A 22780-nucleotide genomic window follows, 5' to 3' on the forward strand; every position below is an offset into this window, starting at 1 on the left:
TCACTACCAAAATTCATCGAGGTATTACCTTTGAAGAAGAACCTTTCATGAAACAATACATTGACCTCAACACCACATTAAGAGCAAAAGCTAAAAACGAATTTGAAAAAGAATTTTTTAAGCTCATGAATAACTCTGTCTTTGGAAAAACCATGGAGAATATTCGAAAGCATGTTGATATTAAACTGGTCACCACTAAAAAAGAAGTCTTAAAATTGTCAAGAAAACCTAACTATGATAGAAATACCATTTTTGATGAAAACCTTGCAGCGGTTCACATGAAAAGAACAAAACTCTTTTACAACAAGCCTGTTTACTTAGGACTGAGCGTTCTAGACATAAGCAAAATTCTCATGTTTGAGCATCATTACGACTATATCAAACCTAAATACGGAGATCGCGCGAAACTACTCATGACTGATACTGACTCACTCTTTTACGAAATCGAAACGGATGATTTTTATCAAGACATTGTCGATGATCTTGAAACCAAATTTGACACGAGCAACTTTTCTAAAGACCATCCTGCTATTGAAAACGCTGGGTTTAAAGTAGGGTTAAATAATAAGATTATAGGTATGTTCAAAGACGAGGCCGGTGGAAAAATAATTAAAGAGTTTGTTGGGCTTCGTCCTAAGCTCTACTCTTACAAGATCGCTAAAGATGAACACAAAAAATGCAAAGGAGTTAAAAAGAAAGTCGTTCAAAAACACATCACTCATCAAGATTATAAAGACTGCTTATTCAGTGGAAATGAAAAGCTTGCAGCTATGAACGTTATCCGATCTCATCAGCATAACATTTACACCGAAGAAATCAACAAAGTCGCACTCAGCGCTAACGATGATAAAAGACACATCTTACAAGACGGTATTCACACCCTAGCCCTTGGACACTACGGAATAAAACCGCGCTTTACATTTATGGACTATGATAAACTCTTTAACATTATGGAATAAATTACGAAAAAGATACAGTTTTATGCTTCTTTGCAGGTTCCGGCATGATATTAACAATGAGATGGAAATCTAATAACATTTTTACATTTTAAAAACACAATACCATCTTGAATTCCTTAAGTATGGAAAAGTATCAATGAGCCAGAATCCGCATATTGTAGTAGTTATATATATATATATACATATATATATATATATATATATATATATATATATATATATATATATATATATATATATATATATATATATATATATATATGTATATATATATATATAAAATATCTAAACAAACAAAAAATTAACAAATCAATTGACTGGATGATTATTGTTAAAACAAAATAAATAAAAAATTATGATAAATTAAATAATGATAATCAATACAAATCATATCCTATTTAACAAAACTTTATTACTAGAATATAAACTATTACTCCAATAATATCACAAAAGATGTTTTTAAAACCAATCTCAAAGGTTTTTCAAATTCATTTTGATGTATATAAACATTCCACAATTGCCATAATCTTTAAACTTATTTAGCTGCTTTTAATAAATTTATGTAAATTACTTGTTAATTCAACTAATGACCATGCATTTGTTGTCATTGATTTATAATGTATTTCGAATAATATTAATTTTACTACAAAAGAATTTAATAAATCGATTTCTATTTCTTCCAAACAAACTTGTTAAATTCATTGTGTCAACAGTCTACTAAAGACTACTGCTGATTTTATTAATTTATTTTCAATCTAGATCTTTTTCTTTCTCACAATATTTTCATTCTTGTTAAATAAACATTTTCTTTTTCTTTATTTTCTCCAGTTTTATTTATCTTTACTATACAAATTAAACATGCTATCAGTCAAATTTCAATGTGTTGTGTTTAAGCAGAATCCATCCTCCTATAGTAAAATAAATCACATTTCTATATAATTATAAAATATACTTGTAAATATTTTTTTTTTTTTAGTTATATAGTAAGCATTGTAAAATAGTAATTGATTTCTTTGACCAGGAAGTTCCATCAACTACATTAAAAAATTTAAAAAAATCATGAAAAGTACTCAAAAGAGACTATGCTGTCAAAATATATTTGGCAACTAAAAGAAAAAAATATTAACTTTAAATTAAACTGGTCTATTCTAAAAACTGCGCCCACCTATAAAAACATATCTCAAAAATGTTTATTTTGTTAACAAAAAAGTTTGAAATTATTACTTACTTAGATCAAGAAAATTTACTAAATAAAAAAAACTGAACTTATTTCTAAATGCAGACATAAAAATAAGTACCTTTTAAAAAATTATAAAAAAAAATGAGCAAACTTATTAACCAAATTTATTTAATTCTAAATACCAATTAAAAATGATAAATTGTATTAACACTATATATACATATAAATATGTATATTTACATGTATATATGGTGACCACACGCTCTGTTTTGTTTATTACGAATAACTTCCACCGACAGAAACCATTCTGTTTATGCGATCATCAAAAAGCCTTTCAAAACAAAATCGCTAAATATTACCGAGTTCTCGACACTTCATTGTACGTCGTTGAAAGAAATTATTAAATGTCGGATATTCTACCCTACCTTCTGAATCAAAGTATGAAAAAACAATATAATTCAATATCGATGTCTTTTAGCTTGTAGATAACTAGAAAAGTTGTGCTTAACAATTTAAACCCTTATTTTTTGAAACATTCATCTTTAAGTTTAAGGACAATATGCGTCATCCACCATATTTTTGTCAATAATATTTTTTTCAACTTAGCCCAACTTTTGCTAAGTATTATTCAGCTTGGACAACAACAGTTTTTTTAAAAAAGGAGTTGTAGAAGGTAGGACGAACTACCATAAAAATTTGGACTGGCCTTAAATCACCTGAGTGGCTCGTTTGCCGAGCCAGCCCGCTTTCCATATAAACAGGCCCTAAAACGGATGAGTGGAAGTCGAAACTCGAAATTCCTCGCCAAACTTAATCACGTGATTAACGAAAATCACGTGAAAAAAACGTGAAGCACGAAATTTTATCGCCAAACTTATCACGTTATCGCAATAGGATATTTTACATAATTTAGTTTCTCAGGCATTGTGTCTATATCTTCTTCAACTGACATACCTATCACTACAACCTATAATAGTATTTATTCGAGTGCATACAAATACAATATTGGAGCACACGATTTGAAAAGGAATTCTTGACGTTCAAGTAACTTGATGCAAAAGATTTAAACGGATAAGTGTTTTTTTTTTACATATTTGTTGTTTGGATTTATTTAAGATTAAAATTGTTTGCTTACTGAGGTACCCAGACTTATTAAGTGTTAAGTAAAAGTTGTTCGTAAATAAGTTTATTTCTAAACCAAGACAAGTTTGGATCTACATGGTCAAATAGTTTGTTATTATAATTAATTTTCACTACTAATATTAATTCAATAAGGCGTATTCTAGATAAAGTATTTAAGGGGGAGGATAATTTACGTTTCATTAATGATTCTATTGAAACCCTGGCTGGTCTCTGTGACACTTTGGTTGGCAAATTTTATAGGGTTCAACATTTAAACAAAGATACTGTAATTTTAATTGAAGAGGAAATAGAATCTCAGGAGGAAGAAGACAGTAGTGCTGACTGTTATTTTTTACTGTGTACAACTCTTACAAAAAATTTTCAATGGTAAAACTTCCATCTTTAAAATTACTATCATTTAATGGTAGAACTGAAAACTGGCATATCTTTTACGAAAATTTTATGTGTGCAATAGATAGCAATGAAGACCTACATCCAGTTCAAAAATTACATGTTTAAAAATCCTTTAGAGGGACAAGCACTTTCTTTTATAATAGGACTTGCACTTACAAATGATAACTATTATATTGAAATTAGTTTATTAAAAGAAAGGTTTAACAATAAACTATTATATCTTCTCATATGAGAACGTTATTGTCAATTGATCGAACTCATAATATGAAAAGTATATCATCTCTTCATAGAATTTACGGCAACATTGAAATTCAAGGAAAATTTAGGAGTTGAATCTAATCAATGTGGATTTCTTCTTACACCAGAAAATTCCAGAGGAACTCCTTACGCAGAGAGTTCCAGAGGAACTTGGAATTATTGTAAAGGGAATTTACCAATATTGGTAACTTCTAGGATATAAAAATTGTTTTAAATATTTCAAGAACTGAGATTCAAGCTCGCAAAAGAAGCCAAACTTTAGTAAAGTAGAATATCAAAACTCTACTGCTGAAAACAAGTTTGATAATTTTAAAAGCTATTTAAAATGTGTTTTTGATCATAAAGATCACAAGCCAAATTAAACACCCCACCTCACTGTAGTCTCAAGCAAAAGTAGTTATCCTGCATGTATTCTATTTGATAGCTGTTTGCAGCTTAGCACCATCTTTGCAAGGAAAGCTTAATTTTAAAATATTAAACGCTAAGAAAATTATTATTAATACATTTGGAAATCAGACTGAAACTGAGGCATTAGAGAGGGTTCAATTTAGTATTAAAGGGTCTAATGATCATACATACTGTTTTTATTTCTTGTTTTTTTCAGGACATTTGTCCTTCTATGGTCTGGATATTGAATTTGCTCTTAACAATTAGAGTCACTTAAAGGGTCTAATACCAGCTGATATTGTAGTAAATGGTCCTGTAAAAATTAATCTAGTAGGTGCAGATTTTTACTAGAAATTCTTTGGTGATACAATTATTCGTGGTAGTACTCGACCAGTTGCTTTAAAGTTTAATCTTGGAGAGTGTGAGGTAGTTTTTCTGTAAATGTACATGTTTTAAAAGTCTAATCTGAATTTATTGGTGGTGAAGTTGTTTTGAAAACTTCTTTAAGAGAAATGTGAGGTTATAAGATTGTTGTAAGGAAAATAATTTAGCATTAAGTAATTTTAAAGAATCTACTAATATTGATAAAATTTCAGGTCATTAAATGGTTGGTTCCTGGTGATCATTTTATATTAGCTGATAAAAACTATTCTTTGTGTGTCAATTGGAAAAATTCTCTGACAAATTGACTGTTAAAAGATGAGGATTTAATTCTTATAATAATGTTATTAAAGACCAATTATCTCATTATGTTATTGAAAAAGTTTCAGAAAATGATTTAACTACTGTAAGGTACATTTGTCTCACAGACCAGTTAAGCATGACGAAAAATAACTACAAAAGTTAAATTGGTATTTGATGTTAGTGCGAATTCTTATCGAGCATCACTTAATGGGTGTCTATATTCAGGTCCTAGTTTTTACTGCATCACTTTTTGGAATATTGTTACAGTCTTGTTCTAAAAGACTTGCCTTTATTGCAGATATTGTAGAAACATTTCTCAAATAGGTAATCATACCATAAAAACCTAACACAATCATGACATTTATCTATTACAGATAAATGCCATGATTGTGTTAATTTTTTATGGTATGATGAGATTTATAATTTAACTGTTAAAAATTTATCGAATGCAAAATTAGCAACATCGCCTTAGTAGAGTGTTGTTTGGGTAGCATTATCTCCCTTATTACTTAATAGAATGTTGAAACTGCACTTAGAAAGATATTTAAAAAGTGATCCATGTTTTGTTAATAAACTTGTAAATAGTCTTCATGTCAATGATGTGATGTCGTTTTAATGAACTAGATCAATGTATAAACTTATGAATAGTACAAAGCAATATTAAAGGAAGATGAATTTCATCTTCAAAAATTTAAATCACATTTGTCATGATTGTATCTGAACTTCATGACTTTGTAGATGCTTGTAACAAGGCTTGTAGGTGTTGTGTTTACTACACTTCTTTAATGAGACTTGTTCATTTTCTACTTTGATGGCTTTTAGGTCTAGGTTTGCCTCAGATAACTCTTGAACTCAGTTCTAATTTATTACTAGCTGAATTGTTAAATATGATCCAAAATGACCTTATATCTGTTTACAATATTGACAAAGTTACTTGTTGATCAGATTTCACAATATTTCTTCATTGGATCAAATATACAAAGAAATATGAAGTTTTTTGTTCAGGCTAAATAAAGTTTGAAATCTTTACACTATTATATCATGGAAGCTTGTTGAATCAAATTGAAACCCAGCAGAAATTATTTCATGTGGGTGTTTTTTTAACTGATTTAAAAAAATAGACTGGTTCAAAGGACCATATATTTTCTCAATAACTTAAATATTAAATAGCCTGTGTATGAATATTTTCACAATCATTTGCAAAAGTTAGAAGAGTTAATTCATTTTATTGACTAAACATATCAAGTGTGGCGTAATAATTAAACCTTCCTGTGAAAAGATTAAGACTTAAAGAAATGGATGCCATTGTTTGTTGCCAAGGACAAACAGAAAATGCTCCACTACATTAAATTTCCAATATTTTTACTTTGCCGAATGTTATACTTCAAAGCAACTCTCAGTGATCTTAGAAATAATACTGTGTTTCTAAGGCAAGATCCCTTATTAATACTGTAATTTAAAAATATTTAATTTGTAAGAAGTTTGAAGGGAAACCCTATTTTTACTCCTCTTCCCCACCCTTACCAGTTAGTAGATTAAGTATTGATTATGTGTTTAAATACACTGGGGTGGATTATGCTGGTTTATTATATATTAAATCTTTAAATGATTTTAATATTAACAATAAAGTTTGGATATTTTTGTTCACATGCTGTAGTTCTTGTGTCCTCATTTTAGATTTAGTTCCTGATTGTACTGCAGTAAGTGCTGTTTGTGGTCTTCAAATATTTTTTGCGCGGCAAGGAGTGTCTTCTGAAATATTATCCGACACATGCACGCAATTTACTTTAAAAGAAACACAAACGTTTGTTGCATCCAAATCAATAGAATGGCAGTTTAATGTAGCAGCTGCCCCATGGCCTACGTAATTTTGTTATTGTTACTCGTTCCTACTCTCCCCCTGTTATTGTTACTCGTTCCTACTCTCCCTGCTATCTTTGGCTTTAATAAATATATATTAATACAACTTACAATTGTATTTATTCTTGTGCATACAAATACAACAATAAGCGTTCTACTTTTTTTTTGAAAATTTTTTTGAAAAGAGTAGAACAGCATTATTTCGAAAGGTTTTTGATACCATTATATATAAATAAAAATGTATTGCTGAGTTCAAATACAGCAAGTAAACGAAGCTTTCGTAAAGTACAAACAATGTTTTTTCAGAATTAATTGTTGTAAATAATTTTATTACGTCTAATGCTGATGCTGGAAACGTTAGAAGGAAAAACGCCCATGAGTCAAAAATAGCCATGTATACTACTTTCTTTGGGGTGTTTCTATCAACAACACTTTGTCTAAGTTTCCTTGACGCCTTCGACATGAGGTACAGTTCACGAGATACTAAAGTTGTAAATAACATAGTGAGAAACCATGGCAAAACGTTGTCTGTTAAAAGAACACGGAGTATCGTAAATATTTTAACAAAATCTCTGGGAAGATTGATGGGGCATCTATCTGTAAGGGTGATTGCATGAGGGTTTGAATACCTCCAAAAATACGGTACATGAATGACCATATACACCAAGATAATTATGAAAAGGCAAACACGAGCACGTGTGATTGAGCATAACCTTTTTGCGTGCAAGGGAAATCGGGAACTTAAATATTTGTCAAGCGTCATGAGCATTAGAATCCATGCTGATGCGCCTAGAGTAACTCTCTTTGCAAAAAAAAACGTTATGCAGAAATGGTCTTGATTGATGTTGACATTTTCAAATTGGTTCAACCAGCGAATAAAAAATACTATCAACAATATGTTATCAGATACTGCCAATGCTTTCATGTAAAAACAAGTAGAGACGTATGCATATCTTTTCATGCTTAATACAAATGTGGTAATGGTGTTTCCGATAAGTCCAAAAGGTAAAATGAGTATTGGCAGAATATGAGTGAACCAAAAAGGCGCCAAATCGTTAATAGTAGATAAAGATGGGTTGGTAGTGACATTGTAAAAGCTGATATTTGTAGCATTATGCATTTTTAATGTTTGTCTGCTTTAATAACTTCTAGAATGTGTTAGATACTGACTTGTCTCTTATCTTAATGTGAATTTGATCTGAAGTTTTTTTTACATTTACATGTGCGTCGTATTTTTTTTTTTTTTTTTTTTTTTTTTTTTTTTTTTTATTATTATTACTTTTTTTTGTTGATTCGTGTAATTGGTATGTTTCATGCATGAAGAAAAAAATTTAATCCAATAATTATAACCTTGATAAATCGACAGACAATAAAAAGCAACGAGCTTTGAATTCTTTTATCTTCATGCAAATGCACGATCAATTAATGAATTGTGAACTACCTTGACAACAATAAATAATAAAATTAGGAGTACCCGTAAAATTAAGAGTACGCTTTGGTATGCGAATGCTTCTATTATATTCAAAAATGCTATTCGCATTTTTAATGTTCTTAGCATCTCATCTTTTAAAGTCTGCTGGAGGTTATCTCAGATTTTAATCGTGGCTATTTTTTAATTGAGCGATGGAAAAAAACATTTCTGTTTTGAATTAATGACATCGAAGTGACGAAAGAAAAGCTTAAAATCATTCTGAATTATTTATCTAAACTATAGCATACTTCGACATGATAATGCGACTCTCAGATAATGTGGTGTAAAGTAGAAAAATACTTAAATAAAAATATTTTGACATAATTTGTATTTCTAACTAAAAAAAATATATAATAAACTATGTTTGATAACAAGAAAATAAAATAAAAACAACCGTCAAAATATGGAAACGTTTTTTTATGATACGAATTAATAGATTTGTTATCATTAAAGCCATATTGTAACTCAATCAAAACACATGAGATATTCGTTTTCTCTTTACAGCATCTTTGAAATGAGAAATCTGTGTTCGAGGGGTCTTTTTAGTGAATGAAAGTCTATTAATGAATGCTCTGTTGTATTCTAAAATGAAATACGAAGCTTATGACAACAAAGTATTGTTTACAAGAACTTCGAGGAAGTCAAAGAATTAATTCTTGGATGTTTTCGGTATTGTTAGAATGATGTAAAATTTCAGATAGACACGCAGTTAGTTGTTTTGTGTACTGCTGAAGCAGTCCACAGACAAATTTTGGGAAGAAAGATAAAGAATTTTGGTGAAAAACAATTCCATATGAAATTAAATTAAATTTTTGGAGCCAAAAAATGGGGACCGTTAAACTTGAAGATTTATCTTTCATCCGTTTACAAGAAATTTACAACAATTTTTTGACCCTTTTTAGTGCAAAACTGGTTGATCCATCAAACCAACGGACATAAAAAATTTTATACTCACCGAGTTTCACTCTACGATAAATGCATTTATCGCAGAGTGAAACTCAGTTCTAATGATTTCTTCTAATGATTTCCCAACAATGGTTGGGAAATCATTTGAAGAGATATATCAATAAATAGAAAAGCTTATAATGAAACAGTTCGACGAACGACCTGGAGTAAGATTGGATCAATAAAGATGGGGTGGAGCAGGTACCAATACTTCAAATAACCTTTGTCGACAACCATTCGCGAATTTTCAGTTTTTAAGTCGTGTGCTAAATGTCGACGAAGAACTGGTTGTGAGATTCCGAAATACTTTCATCACTATCTACTGCCGAGAAAGAAAGTTAGCATACCAAATATCGAACCCACCATGTTAGAAAAGAATCAAGAGCAGATAAATGAGATCATTTCTTTAAAATCAATAAAACGTTCCTCTTGAAAACTTGTTAGTGAAATGTTTGAAAAATGTTCATTATCAACAAAATTTTGGCCCAACCACAAAAAAATTTCTAAAATCTCTAAAAAAAACTATATTTTTGTTCGCGGTCCGCCGTGAATATCGCCCCCCCCCCCCACCACCACCACCACCACCACGACGGTTTTAAACGTTTAAAACTTGATTAAACTTTTTAACCAAATAAAAACAATAAGATTTCTGGAGTTAAGATTCCAGTAGACTACGCAGTTACTTAATTTTTCTCAAGGAACTTACTTAACGTGTGGGGTGTATATTGAATTAGGGCAAAGTCAAAATAATAAAGATAAAAAAAAATTATATAGTTTATCCGAGGAGCTTTTTAGCTTTGTTGTATGGAAAGAAAATAATAATAAAATAATAATAACAATAAAATTATGTTAATAATAAAATAATAATAAGAATGAGAGAAAAAGAGAGAAAAAGAATGGAAAAGTAGAGAAGTTGTCAGTTTTGATAAGACGTAGCGACGAAAGCCGTTGATAGTACAGCAGCATTTCGATTTCGTTCCGTTAGATTGAAAATAACAATGGATAAAATACGTTAAAGATGTTTTTTTCTGAAATTAAAAAATGGTGGGGAAGTGAGAGATGGCGGAAGGGAGGAAGGGGACTGGAGGAAAGGGGGGAAGAGGAAAGGCGAATGTAGAAAAATTGAAGCAATTTTTTTTTAGTTAAATGGTCATTATGTTAACCAAATGGTTAGTTATTTACTTCAAACGATTTGTATTTTAAATAAAATGATCTGTGATTTAAATGAAATTATCTATAAATTTTTTAAAGTGATTTGAAGTTTAACAGTAATAATTTGATAAAAACTATATATAAGATTGCCATTTCCTTCTGAGCACTGAGTAAAGAAAGTTTAAAAAAAAGGGAATATCTATACCAGTCCTCTAGTATAGAAGAAAATGGTACAATAGAAGAATAGGCATTATTGAAACCAAAAAAACTGAAACGAAAACGTGAGTGGATAAGATATGAAAAATTTTCGAAAAAAAAAAAATTCTAATTGCAGGTAAACAGTTTTTAGACCATCATGCAGTTCACAGTTTCCTTTTAAGGAAACTGTGTTGACTTAAAAGTCAACACTGGTAATCCTGAAGTTAAGCATCTGAGTCTCGTTATTTTTTTTATTCGAGACGAGACGAGACGATGATATCCGGGACACAATTTTTAAAATCCGAAAGAAAATTTATTGTCCCGGTTTATAACATCATTCCGGGACAGTTTATTCGTCAATTTTTTCCGGGACATTTCTTGTCTCGTTATGCTTGTTCCGGTTCATTTCAGAGAAAACGATTCCGAGACGCAGACCCTTACCTGAAGTTAAGCAGCATAAAAGAAATTATTTAGCTTTTTTAGCGCTCTCTCTCGTAGAGACTAAAAAGTTCTCAAATATTTGTAATAACCAAAGTAGATTAATTTTAAAGTAGATAATTACCTTTTATAAAAAATACTATATATATATATATATATATATATATATATATATATATATATATATATATATATATATATATATATACATATACATATACATATACATATACATATACATATATATAGTTTTTTGTGTATTGAATAGTTCATCTACATTAAGTTAAAAGTTCCTCTTTATTATAGTCAACAAATGTAAAGGTTTATTTACATAGCTACAAATTAAAACATTTTAAAAAAGAAAAATAACTATCCCAAACTCTATAAATTTGATAAGTAATTAATCTAAGACAATTTAAAATTATATTTTCGATAATCTTAAAATATAGAGTTGAAATATTTTTACACTAATAAAAACAAAACTAGTAAACAATAACAACATAAATGATAAAATAAATAAATATCAACAATAAAAACAAATAACAAAAATAGTAAATAAAAATGTGTTTAAAAAAAAAGGTAAGCAAATATCTACTTTGAAATTAATCTAATTCGGTTTTTATAACTATTTTGAGAACTTTTTAGTCTCTACGAACAAGAGTGCTTAAAGCTCAATAATAAATTTATTTTACGCCGCTTTACTGCGGGATTACCTTTCTTTTAAAGAGATAGAGGAGAGAGAGAGTTTTCTATCTCTTTTCTTTTCTCTCTCTCTCTTTCTCTCTCTCTTTTTCTCTCTCTCTCTTTCCTTCTCTTCATTTTATTTATTTTTTCTTAATTTTTTTTTCAGAATAACAGCGGAAGACCTAAGAAGTTATTCCAATTACGTTAAAGATGGAATAAAACCATGCTGTAGATGTAAAGCCAAAGATGCATATAGCAATCTGATCCTGAATTATATCTTTTATTTCCTTCAGCAACTGATAGTGTAATCATTTACGGAACTTAAAAATGACATGAGCATGACAATGATAATTTGTTCAAATAAGCCATTGCAACTTTTTTAAAGACTGAAATCAACAAAGTGTGTGACCTGCTTATGAAAATATTAAGAAACGTAAAAACCTTTGTAGATAATGGCCACCAAATCCAAATGAAACAACTACAATATTATATATCTGCCAGCAAAAAGAAAAAATATGGCAGTGCACTCATTTCTCTAAGTTAAGTAGCGCAATGGTGCATTAACAATAATGTTCCCAACAGTGAGGATGAGCCTTTCATAGTAAGTTACAGAACTGTTTACTCTGATGGTTTAGCTGAAGAGCAAGAAAATAATGATGTCAGAGACAGTTCAAAGTTTCAAGTTTTTGAAGGCATCCTTTTCTATGGATTACCATCTTCATGTATATTCGAAAGTATTCTTATGGTTTGACAAAAATCAATCAGGAAAGTATCAACTTGAAGTATTAATCACAGATGGTGCTGATTCAAAATGTATTTTCTAATGTTTTTTGCAAAAATGATATGGTGATGTGTTTAACATGTGTGTCAGGATGCATGGGCGCCGGCAGGCAAGGCCAAGGTGGGGCAGTTGCCCCCCCCCCCCTGGAAAAGCAAAATAACAAATTTTGATATTCACAAAATTTCTTTTAACTGTTTATTTCGATATCTTATCAATTTAACTCATTTATAGTTTACTCACCGTAATGTAAATGACAGCAGTTTAAATGAAATATTACTATCAAGTGCAATGACTTCCACGATGACGGAAGCTTTTTTATAAAGGCATATTTTATATTTTTAAAAAAAGATGTTTGAATGAAAGTTTAAAAAAAAATATGATAGAAATAGATCATAGAAAAATAAAAAAGGAATAAATAGAAAAAAACAATAGATAAAGGAGAAGTATAGAAAACAAAAAGAAGAGAGGAAGAAAAAAAAAGAAAATAAAGGAAATAATATTAAAAAAAAAAGAAATCGAATTACAATAACAAAATTTTTCGCAAACAAATAAACTTCTAACTAACGAAGAAAGAATTGGAATGCAGTGATCAAATTTTTTAAATTATTTTTTAATGCTTCAGTTTCATTAACGTTTTTATGTTGATGTTTTTTTGTTTGTTGACAAAATGTTTCTTGTTTGTATTGTATTTCTATTTATTTTTTTCCTATTTATTGTGTTATATTGATTTTAATAATACTATAACCTTGTGTTTTTTGCTAGCTAAATGTTGATTATTACAATTATATATATTTAATTTGATTAACTTGAATTAACCTGCTGCATTTTAATTTTTGTTTTGTTTTTTGGAATATGTCTAATTTGTATTTGATAAATCAATGTTTTTTAACTAATCCTTATATTATTATATAATTTAGCATTATTTGGTATAATTTAGCATTATTAGCATTATGAGCGTTTGTCTGGGCTTTGCATGCTGAGCGTGCATCGTGAAAAAATACGCTCCAGAAAATCTGAGTTTATGGAACAAATTGTAAATAAGTTTGGCAATAAATGCAGACGACTACAATTTTTATTTAAATTTTTTCTAGTCTAATAAAATGACTTGATTAATTGATGCATTTTTGTAGTTTTTGAAATATCACTTTTATTTTGCCCCCCCCCCCCCCCCCTTGAAAAAAATTCTGCCGGCGCCCATGTCAGGATGTTGATAAAAAGGCTGAGACGATGGTGAACAAAAACCATCAAGATGAAATTATCAACATCCTAGAGTATAGAAATATTGAAAAAAAGTCAGAATAAAGATATCTTTAAGATAGCTCTGGGTTTGTTTTAGGAAAAATAGACAACTCCAGAACCAGAAACTTCTTTGAACTTTGAAGCAGAATGGCTGAATTCTCATCAAACTTGATATGAAGGTTTTACACCAAGTACTAATAATGCTCTTGAACTGTTTAATAAAATGGTGAAAGAACACTTTAAGGGAAAGGCATCGCTTCTCAAGATTGAAGAGTTTTCATTAGAGATGGCTGCAAAATGGTTAAATAAATATACAAACGACATGAAAAAAATCAGCCGAGAACCATCATTTTGCTAAATTTGTGGACAAAAGGTTATCAGTGATTCAAGACCAACAAATCAATCTAATCCGAGGTGAATCAACTGAATATAATTTACCTTAAGTGATGAAGTATAAGCTACTCAAGCAAATTGAAAGTTGATTACTTTTTTGTGAATTACGGCAAAAAGTGCAATTTCTTAAAATATTTTATTGGATGTTCGAGATGTGCCCGGACTCAAATGATGTGTCCGGACTCAAACTGATGCTGTGATGATCTCCGACGTGGGTTCCAATATAATCCTCGCAGTCAAAAAAAGCACCAAGATCTAACATGGAATTATCTATATTGCCCACCGTCTGAACAGAGTAATTGATGCAGCGCTTAAGGCAAACGGTGGTAAATTTGTCAGCGAGGCATTCAAACAAGCCGCAGCGTTGATCAGTAAATGCCAGAAGAGTCTGGCAATAAATTTATAAGTTAAAACCAATACTGATGTCATTAAAGAGGAGAAAAAAGAAAGCTAATGACAAACTGAAAATTCTAAAGATAATTGGTAGCAATTCTGGATTTCCACATCACAGTGATGGTAAGATTATTCATAAATTTTACATTTAAAAATGTAGAAAACAATTAATTTCGGTGAAAATCAATTAAAATGGTTTGTTTCTTACTTTTCAGCGTACAGCTCTTGAAATCTGAAGAAAGTTATTCCAAGCGAGGCTGAACATGAAATGATTGATGCCTTGCCATTTTGATGGAACTGTTTTTTATCACGGCTAAATTTGAGGCAGGCCTTACTACAATTGATAACATTGGCTGTGTAAAGCTGAACAAATTTCAGAAGTCAATACAAAATTTACGAAAGTTTTTGGCTCTGAAATTTTTTGTAAACCTTGTTACATAATTTTCAAAAGCAACAACTTTCGTTTATTTGAATTTGAATTTCTTTTAGAAAAGACCTTGTTGCACAATTTTTTAAACATCAACTTTCGTTTATTTTCGTTTATTTACGGTGAATTTCTTTAAATTTCAGGTTATTACAGATTTCCCATTCACAAAGACCTGGAAAAGGAAAAAAAACCGGTTTTATTTAGGAAAAGAAGAAAAACCTACTATAAGACGAAGAAACGGAAGGAGACAAAAGCATTGCTACTCTTCCAACTTCTGCAGAAAGAATACTATCACCTGTTACATCTCATGATTCAATCCAAAGGCAAATTCAGCTTCAGCTTCAGACAGTCCAGTCGTTGGTCTAAATTAGCTTAAAGTGGAAAATTTAAGTTACCGTTTAACGTGTAAATTAATGGTACTCCATACTTGTTACTAAAAGTTATTAAATTCATAGTAATGTAAGCGCGGAGATTTGTTTAGTACTTGGGGAATGCGTTTTTGTTTGGTTATCTTAAACTGTTTGTGTCTTTATGATTGGGCTGTTGGGTTGCCGTAATTATTGTGTGGGTGTGGGTGTTTTGTGAATGGTTCGTGTAATGGTAGACTCCTTGACTTCTGATACTTTAGACCTACGTAAATCTGGACAACAAAGCCTTAATATGATAATTTCTCAATCGAAATGTGTTTGTGTAACGGTAGATTTCTTGACTTTTAACAATTTAGAACTACGTTAAGATGAACAACATAGTCTTAAGACAAATAATAACGATATAATAATTCAAACATGATACTTATCAATGGTTATTATTGTCTCTATTAGACAATTATAACCATTAATAAGTACCATTATCTAACTCAAATATATTTTGTTAGCATTTACAAATATAGATAACAATTTGCAATCAAACGCCACTCAAAAATTTTTTTTTTATCACCTTAGGAACTCATGGTCATCATGGGTTATTATGGAACATGGTCAAAGGGTCTATTTATGTAAGAGATAATCTCGTTTTAAAAATCTTCTTTTTCTTTTTAAAAATACCCCTTTAGTTCTTTTTCTTCACTTCTTCCTTTAAAATCTCTTTTCTGTTTTTAAAAATTTCCCATAATCCCATTCTTCTAAAATTCTCCCAGTTGAGATATTCTCAATCGTTGTTTTTCTGTGTCCGTGCGTCGCAGATGCTTCCTAAATCAGTTGTTGTTCTAGCATAGACGATGGGTTTGATCTTCCATTTCGTTTAGCGTTTTTATTTCGACTTCTTTCTCAGCAAGCACACAACTTTAAAACAACGTTGAAACAACGTTGAAATAACGTTGATCAACGTCGATCAACGTTATTTCAACGTTGTTTCAACGTTGTGTGCTTGCTGGGTAGTCATGGTTCTCTGAAACAGGCTTTGCCAGTTATCTTTTGTTCAGCATTTGTCTCTGGTCTCGACTTGTTTTTAAAACCATAAAATAGCTGTAGAATTGACCCGAACCTTACTAATTGAACTATTATCATTTTATTGGTGTACAGGATACACAGATAAAATTGGTTTCTTTGGTCGTTATTGCAAAAACAATTTAACATTTTAATGGTGCAACTCATTTATTCCTCATGTAATTGCACATGTGTGTCCACTTGGTGTTTTGACTGTTTCGCGTTTTTCTTCGATCGAATTCGTTAAACGTTTGATTCGAGTAAAAGTTAAAGATTACGCTCACGTTTTCTTTCGATTTCCCTGCTCAAAGTGAGCATTATCAGGATTTCTGCAGTAATATGTTACGTGTAGATTTCATTTAAAATCATAGTAATAAATATTTGCATTAAAATGCCGTCGTTCTAGAGACGTTTTTTTTTACAAAGTTTCTTTACAAAGTTGAACTTTAATTTGTTCAGAACAGAACTTTTATCAAATGGCGCAATAAATTTCAGTTCAACAAATTTTTTAGTTTATTGTGCTATTTTGTTCGCAAAGTTCACCACAAATCAAACTGCATTCTCTACACCGGTAATGTGGTGACAACGTAAATTTCTCAATCGCTGACAATGCGAAAAACAACGTTTCTTTATGTTTCATCTAACATTATTATCAGATATCGTTATCAAGTGTCGCTGACAGACATTATTAATAAATATCGTTATCAAATATCATTACCAAAATCGTTATCAAGCACCGTCATCAAACATCGTTATTAAACATCGTTAACAATCCGTTGTTAACAAACGTCGTTAACAAATATCTTTAGTAAAAACGTGGTTAAAGTTTTTTTAAATAACTTTTTATATTGTTAAATTCAACATTTGTTTTTTGTTATGCCATTTATTTTAATTATCTTTTTTTTGTCATCTTTTGTAAAAATAAAATAAATAGAAAGAGAAAAGCCTAGGTAAACCGGTTTTTAAAAATAGATATTTCATCGTTTGAAAAGTCTTTCAGTAAAAAAACAACTTAAAAACACGACGGAAGAAAAGTTTTTCAGAAGAGTTAATTTCACGACTTATTGTGAGCGAGTTATGTTCTTTTTCTTTGAAAAGAGTAGAATAACGTCACTTCGGAAGGCTTTTGATACCGTTATGTAAAAATAAAAATGTATTGCTGAGTTCAAATGCAGTAAGTAAACGAAGCCTTCGTAAAGTATAAACAACGCTTCATCAGAACTTAGTGTCGTAAACAACGTTGTTACGTCTAATGCCGATGCTGGAAACGTTAGAAAGAAAAACGCCCATGAGTCGAAAATAGCCATGTATTTTACTTTCTTTGGGGTTTTTTTGTCAACAACACTTAGTCTAAGTTTCCTTGACGCCTTCGACATGAGGTACAGTTCACGAGACATTAAAATTGTAAATAGCGAAGTGAATAGCCAAGGCAAAACGCTGTCTATTAAGACAATACGGAGCACCGTAAATATTCTAACAAAATCTCCGGAAATGTTGATGGGGCATTTATCTGTAAGGGTGATTGCTTGAGGGTTTGAATACCTCCAAAAGTACGGCACATGTATAGCCATATACACCAAGATTATTATGAAAAGACAAACACGAGCACGTGTGATTGAGCATAGCCTCTTTGCGTGCAAGGGAAATCGGGAGCTTAAATACTTGTCAAGCGTCATGAGCATTAGAATCCATGCTGATGCGCCTAGTGTAACTCTCTTTGCAAAAAAAAACAATATGCAGAAATGGTCTTGATTGATATTAATATTTTCAAATAGGTTCAACCAGCGAACAAAAAATAATATTAACAATATATTATCAGATACTGCTAATGTTTTCATGTAAAAGCAAGTAGAGGCGTATGCATATCTTTTCATGCTTAATACAAATGCGGTGATGGTGTTTCCGATAAGCCCAAAAGATATAATGAGTATTGGCAAAATATGAGTGAACCAAAAAGGCGCCAAATCGTTAATAGTTGATAAAGACGGGGTAGTTGTAACAATGTAAAAGCTGGTATTTGTAGCATTATGCATTTTTTACTGTTTGTCTGTTTTAATAACTTCTAGAATGTGTTAGACACCAACTTGTCTCTTAAAATTATTCGCGAATTCTTTTTTATCTTTTATATTTCTTTTTTAATGTGAATTTGATCAAAAGTCTTAAGCTTTAAAACTTCCGTTTGTATTTACATGAGCACCGTTTTTTTTGTTTTTTTTTTGTTAATCTGTTTAATTGGTATACCCCGTGTATGAAGAAAGAAATTTAATCCAATAATTATAACCTTGATAAATCGACAGACAATAAAAAGCAACGAGCTTTGAATTCTTTTAACTTCATGCAAATGCACGATCAATTAATGAATTGTGAACTACCTTGACAACAATAAATAATAAAATTAGGAGTACCCGTAAAGTTAAGAGTACGCTTTGGTATGCGAACGCTTCTATTATAGTCAAAAATACTTTTCGCATTTTTAATGTTCTTGGCAGAAAGAGAGTAAGAAATAATAGTTGAAGAGCCTTTCTATAGTATCTTTAAAGTCTGCTGGAGGTTATCTCAGATTTTGATCGTGGTTATTTCATAATTGAGCTTGTCAATAGGGATGGAAAAAAACATATCGGTTTTGAATTGACATTCGAAGTGACGAAAGAAAAGCTTAAAATCATTCTGAACTATTTATCTAAACTATAGTATATTGCGATAAGAAAACACGGTGTAACGTAGAAAAATATTTAGATAAAAATATTTTGAGAATTTGTCAAAAATCTCTAAATAAAAAAAAATTAATCATAAGAAACAATGTTTTATAAGAAGGAAATAAAAGAAAAATAACCGTCGAAACTTGAAAACGAATAAATAATTTTGCTATTGACAAAATTAAATTAAATTGTATTTCATTTATATATTAAATTATATGCATCAAAGAACATAAGATATTCGTTTTCATTTTACAGTATCTTTGAAATGAGAAATCTGCTTTTGAAAAATCGGAATTCCTTTAGATAAAATTTATGGAAAGATTTGCTAAAACATTAACAATATTAAAACGGAGATTTGCTAGTAAATATTGAAAACGCGTTTCCAAAATCACGTTTTCTTTTTTTGTAAAAGGTGATTCACACAAGAATCTACAGTCAGCAAATTACATCAATAATTAAAAAAAAAAAAAAATACACAAGTTTTTCAAATAAGATTAGATTATTTATTTAAAAACAAAATCTGCGGCTTCAAAAAAAAATAGAGAGAAAGTTAACTTTTTCTTTCTAACTATTTGTTCATTTATTGATTTGCAAATAAATCATATAGTAATCAAGTATATAACATCAATACTACTAAAATGCATTTTGTTACTTAAGTTTAAACTCCTGAAATATGTTTAAAATATATATTTAAAATATACAATTTTAAAAAAAAAGGGCTTTTTAAGATTTAAATTATCATGAAAAAGTAAGCATTTTTTAATGAAGACAAAAATATTTCCTTACAATTATTAAGTCACTAACGAGTTCACTAGTTTGATACTTTTTTATAAAGTCAGTTTCATTCCAGTAAAAAAAAAAAAAAAATGCATACCGGAAAATGTGGAAAAAAAAAAAAAAAAAAAATGCATACCGGAAAATGTTAAAAAAAAAAAAAAAAAAAAAAAGCGCACAAGGTTTTTAATTGATTTCCGTTCTATTTTCTTCTCAAAACAAATCTAATTTTATAAATTTTCTTCAAATTCAGTTACATTTAACTTAGGCAAAAGATTGATGTTTATGCAGTGGTCTAAAAAAACCGATCATGACAGCTAGAGCTCGAAAGATTAAGGTGGTGTAAGAAGAGAATGGCTTGGTCTTTAGAAAAAAAAAGTAGAAAAAAAGTAATTTTCAGTGATTAAAACTAATTTGATGTAAAAAGCAAAAAAATTAAACTTTATGGCATTTTAAAATGGTAGTTGTAGCATTTTTCCCTAAAAAAAAATAATAAAAATTGGTCTACTTTTGTTTTCATTTTATGGTATTTAAATAAATTTTATAAAAAAAAATCCTTATTTTTTAAAAATAAAAAATCCTAAATTTATTTATTTTTTGTTTGAAAATTTACATAAATATTGATTTTACTTTTTTATCTTTTTAAATAAAATATTAATGCAGTCAGCAAACAAATTCACAATTCAAAAGTTTAAAAAATGTATGTGATAAAAATTGGATGTACTTTAAACCACACACGAAATTCTTTGTGCCGCAACGTCACACATTAATATCGAAATACGTCACTCATTAATATCGAAGAACGTCACACATTTACATCGAAAATACGTCATACATTAATATTAAAGATACTTTATACTAATACCAAAGAAGTTGCGAAAACGAAAAAAAAAAAAAATTTCTGGTTTAATAATCCATAACACTCAGCAGCGTTTGCAGTACAACATTTAACTTCAGCACTCAGATAGCAGCAACTTTTTAAAAAACTTGATACTGAGTGATGGCGTCCATTTTATTTTAAATGAGTGCACCAATAAAAAAAAAACTGCAGATTTTTGGAAATGTAAAAGAATCAATGACACCCTGCGCGGTACAATGCTTCAAGGTTTACGTCAACTGATCTAAGATGACACTGTGTAACACGATTTTTGTTCTCGACAAATTATTGTTACTTTTCAATCCGTTTTATTGCAAAAAAAAACAACAGGAAAACACCCATTATTCCTTTTAATTTTTTTTTTGAGGCTTAGTTGAGCTTTTCTCAAAAAAAAAAAAAAAAAAACAGCTCATTTTTGTGACTTTTTGCTGATTTTGGATATAAATTTGAAAACATTTTTAAAAAATTTGTACAAGTTTTTATTTTTCTCTGTTTAAAACAAATTTAAAATTTTTATTTTAAAAAATGGACAGTTTTTCTATATTTGCGAGTGTGTAGCGTAAATCTTCTTCTAGAAGTCTTCGAATGTAGTCTCCTATCATGCTTTATTGTATGATCCCTAATATCTGCGTTCAAAGTCCATTATATCTTGGTGGAATCGCTCTCCTTGTTCCTGAGTATGCTCCCTGTTGAAATTATCAAGATAAGCATCAAGGATATGGACCTTCAAGGACATCTTACAACCCATTTGGCCACAACTTTTAACCAAGGTCTCAGCAAGTTCCAAATAATTGTCAGTCTTGTTGTTGCCAAAAACTTTCCCAGGTTTTTTCTCCTTACTTCTCGTAAGCTTCTTTAGAAATTCTGAACACTTTAACTTGTGATCCAATGATAACACCAGCTTTCACCTCTGATAGCTTGGGAAAGAAGTTTTGAAGATACGTTAAGGCTGCAGAGTCTTTTTAAGACCTGTAACAAGCTGCTTTATTATCCCTAATTTGATATGCAGTGGAGGAAACAAAATCTTTTGAGGATCTACCAATAGCTCATTTGGGCATTGTGCCTTCACTCAGAGAACTCGGTCCTTTTAGGCCAGTCTTTTTTCTTGAAATTTTCTGCTCTATTTTTGCTCAACTATTCCAAAAACAGAGATAGCATGGAAACTTGGTAAAACCTCCTTGGAGCCCCATCAAAAATGCCACCATCTTGAAATCTCCAAAAACCTTCCAGCCATACTCGTTATATTTCAAAGCTCTGAGTAAAAGTTTTGTGCAGTAGAAGTAGAAGTTTATAACACTGTTATATTTCTCCTTTAGATGCATTGAGTAAGACAATAGGGAAATGTGAGAAGTGCTGGTGACGTATGCTTTGGCTCATTACTAGTACGGTTTAATCCAACAAATCCCACTCCTTCAGCCTTGAAATCAAAAGTTCAGAATTTGGTTTTTTTAAGCAAAAATCTTTGATAAGGTTATTGATATCTTCCTGATTTGGATAGTGAGCATTTCTACCAACCACCACTTTAGCAAGACATAACCTTCTCTGCCTTCAGTGTCTTTTGAACTGCTTTCTTCTTCTGATGGTTCATTCCTTGTTGGAGATGTAGGTACAAGAGGATCTGCACTGAGTAAGTTTTATAAGATTGATTCCAGAGGGAGGTGCTGAATGTTCTGTGTATAAAAACTGAATTGATTTTCCGAAAAAAGATGTTAGTGGACCTGGAAGCATCAAAATTTCAGATGAGATAAATGATTTAAGAATAAAAATCTCAAAAAATCATTTCTAGAGTAACATAAAGTAATTGACGCACAGGTGGAAGCAAAGAGTTTCGCTTTCTAAGATTAACTTAAGCTTCACTTTTACTCAGGGGCGGGGCCACGATATTATAGGTATGAATCCACTACTAAGGGAAAAACAGGAAAAGCTAAACAGCGCTCTCGCGTTACTTCATAAATCTAATTAGAAAAACGTAAGGCAGAATTTCTCCAATTCCTTTAGCGACGCTGCTAATGTTGAAATTC

This window comes from Hydra viridissima, unplaced genomic scaffold (genome assembly GCF_058129835.1).
Source record: "Hydra viridissima isolate aposymbiotic clone 2 unplaced genomic scaffold, HvirCarnegie_v1 scaffold_14, whole genome shotgun sequence".
Lineage (NCBI taxonomy): Eukaryota > Metazoa > Cnidaria > Hydrozoa > Anthoathecata > Hydridae > Hydra > Hydra viridissima.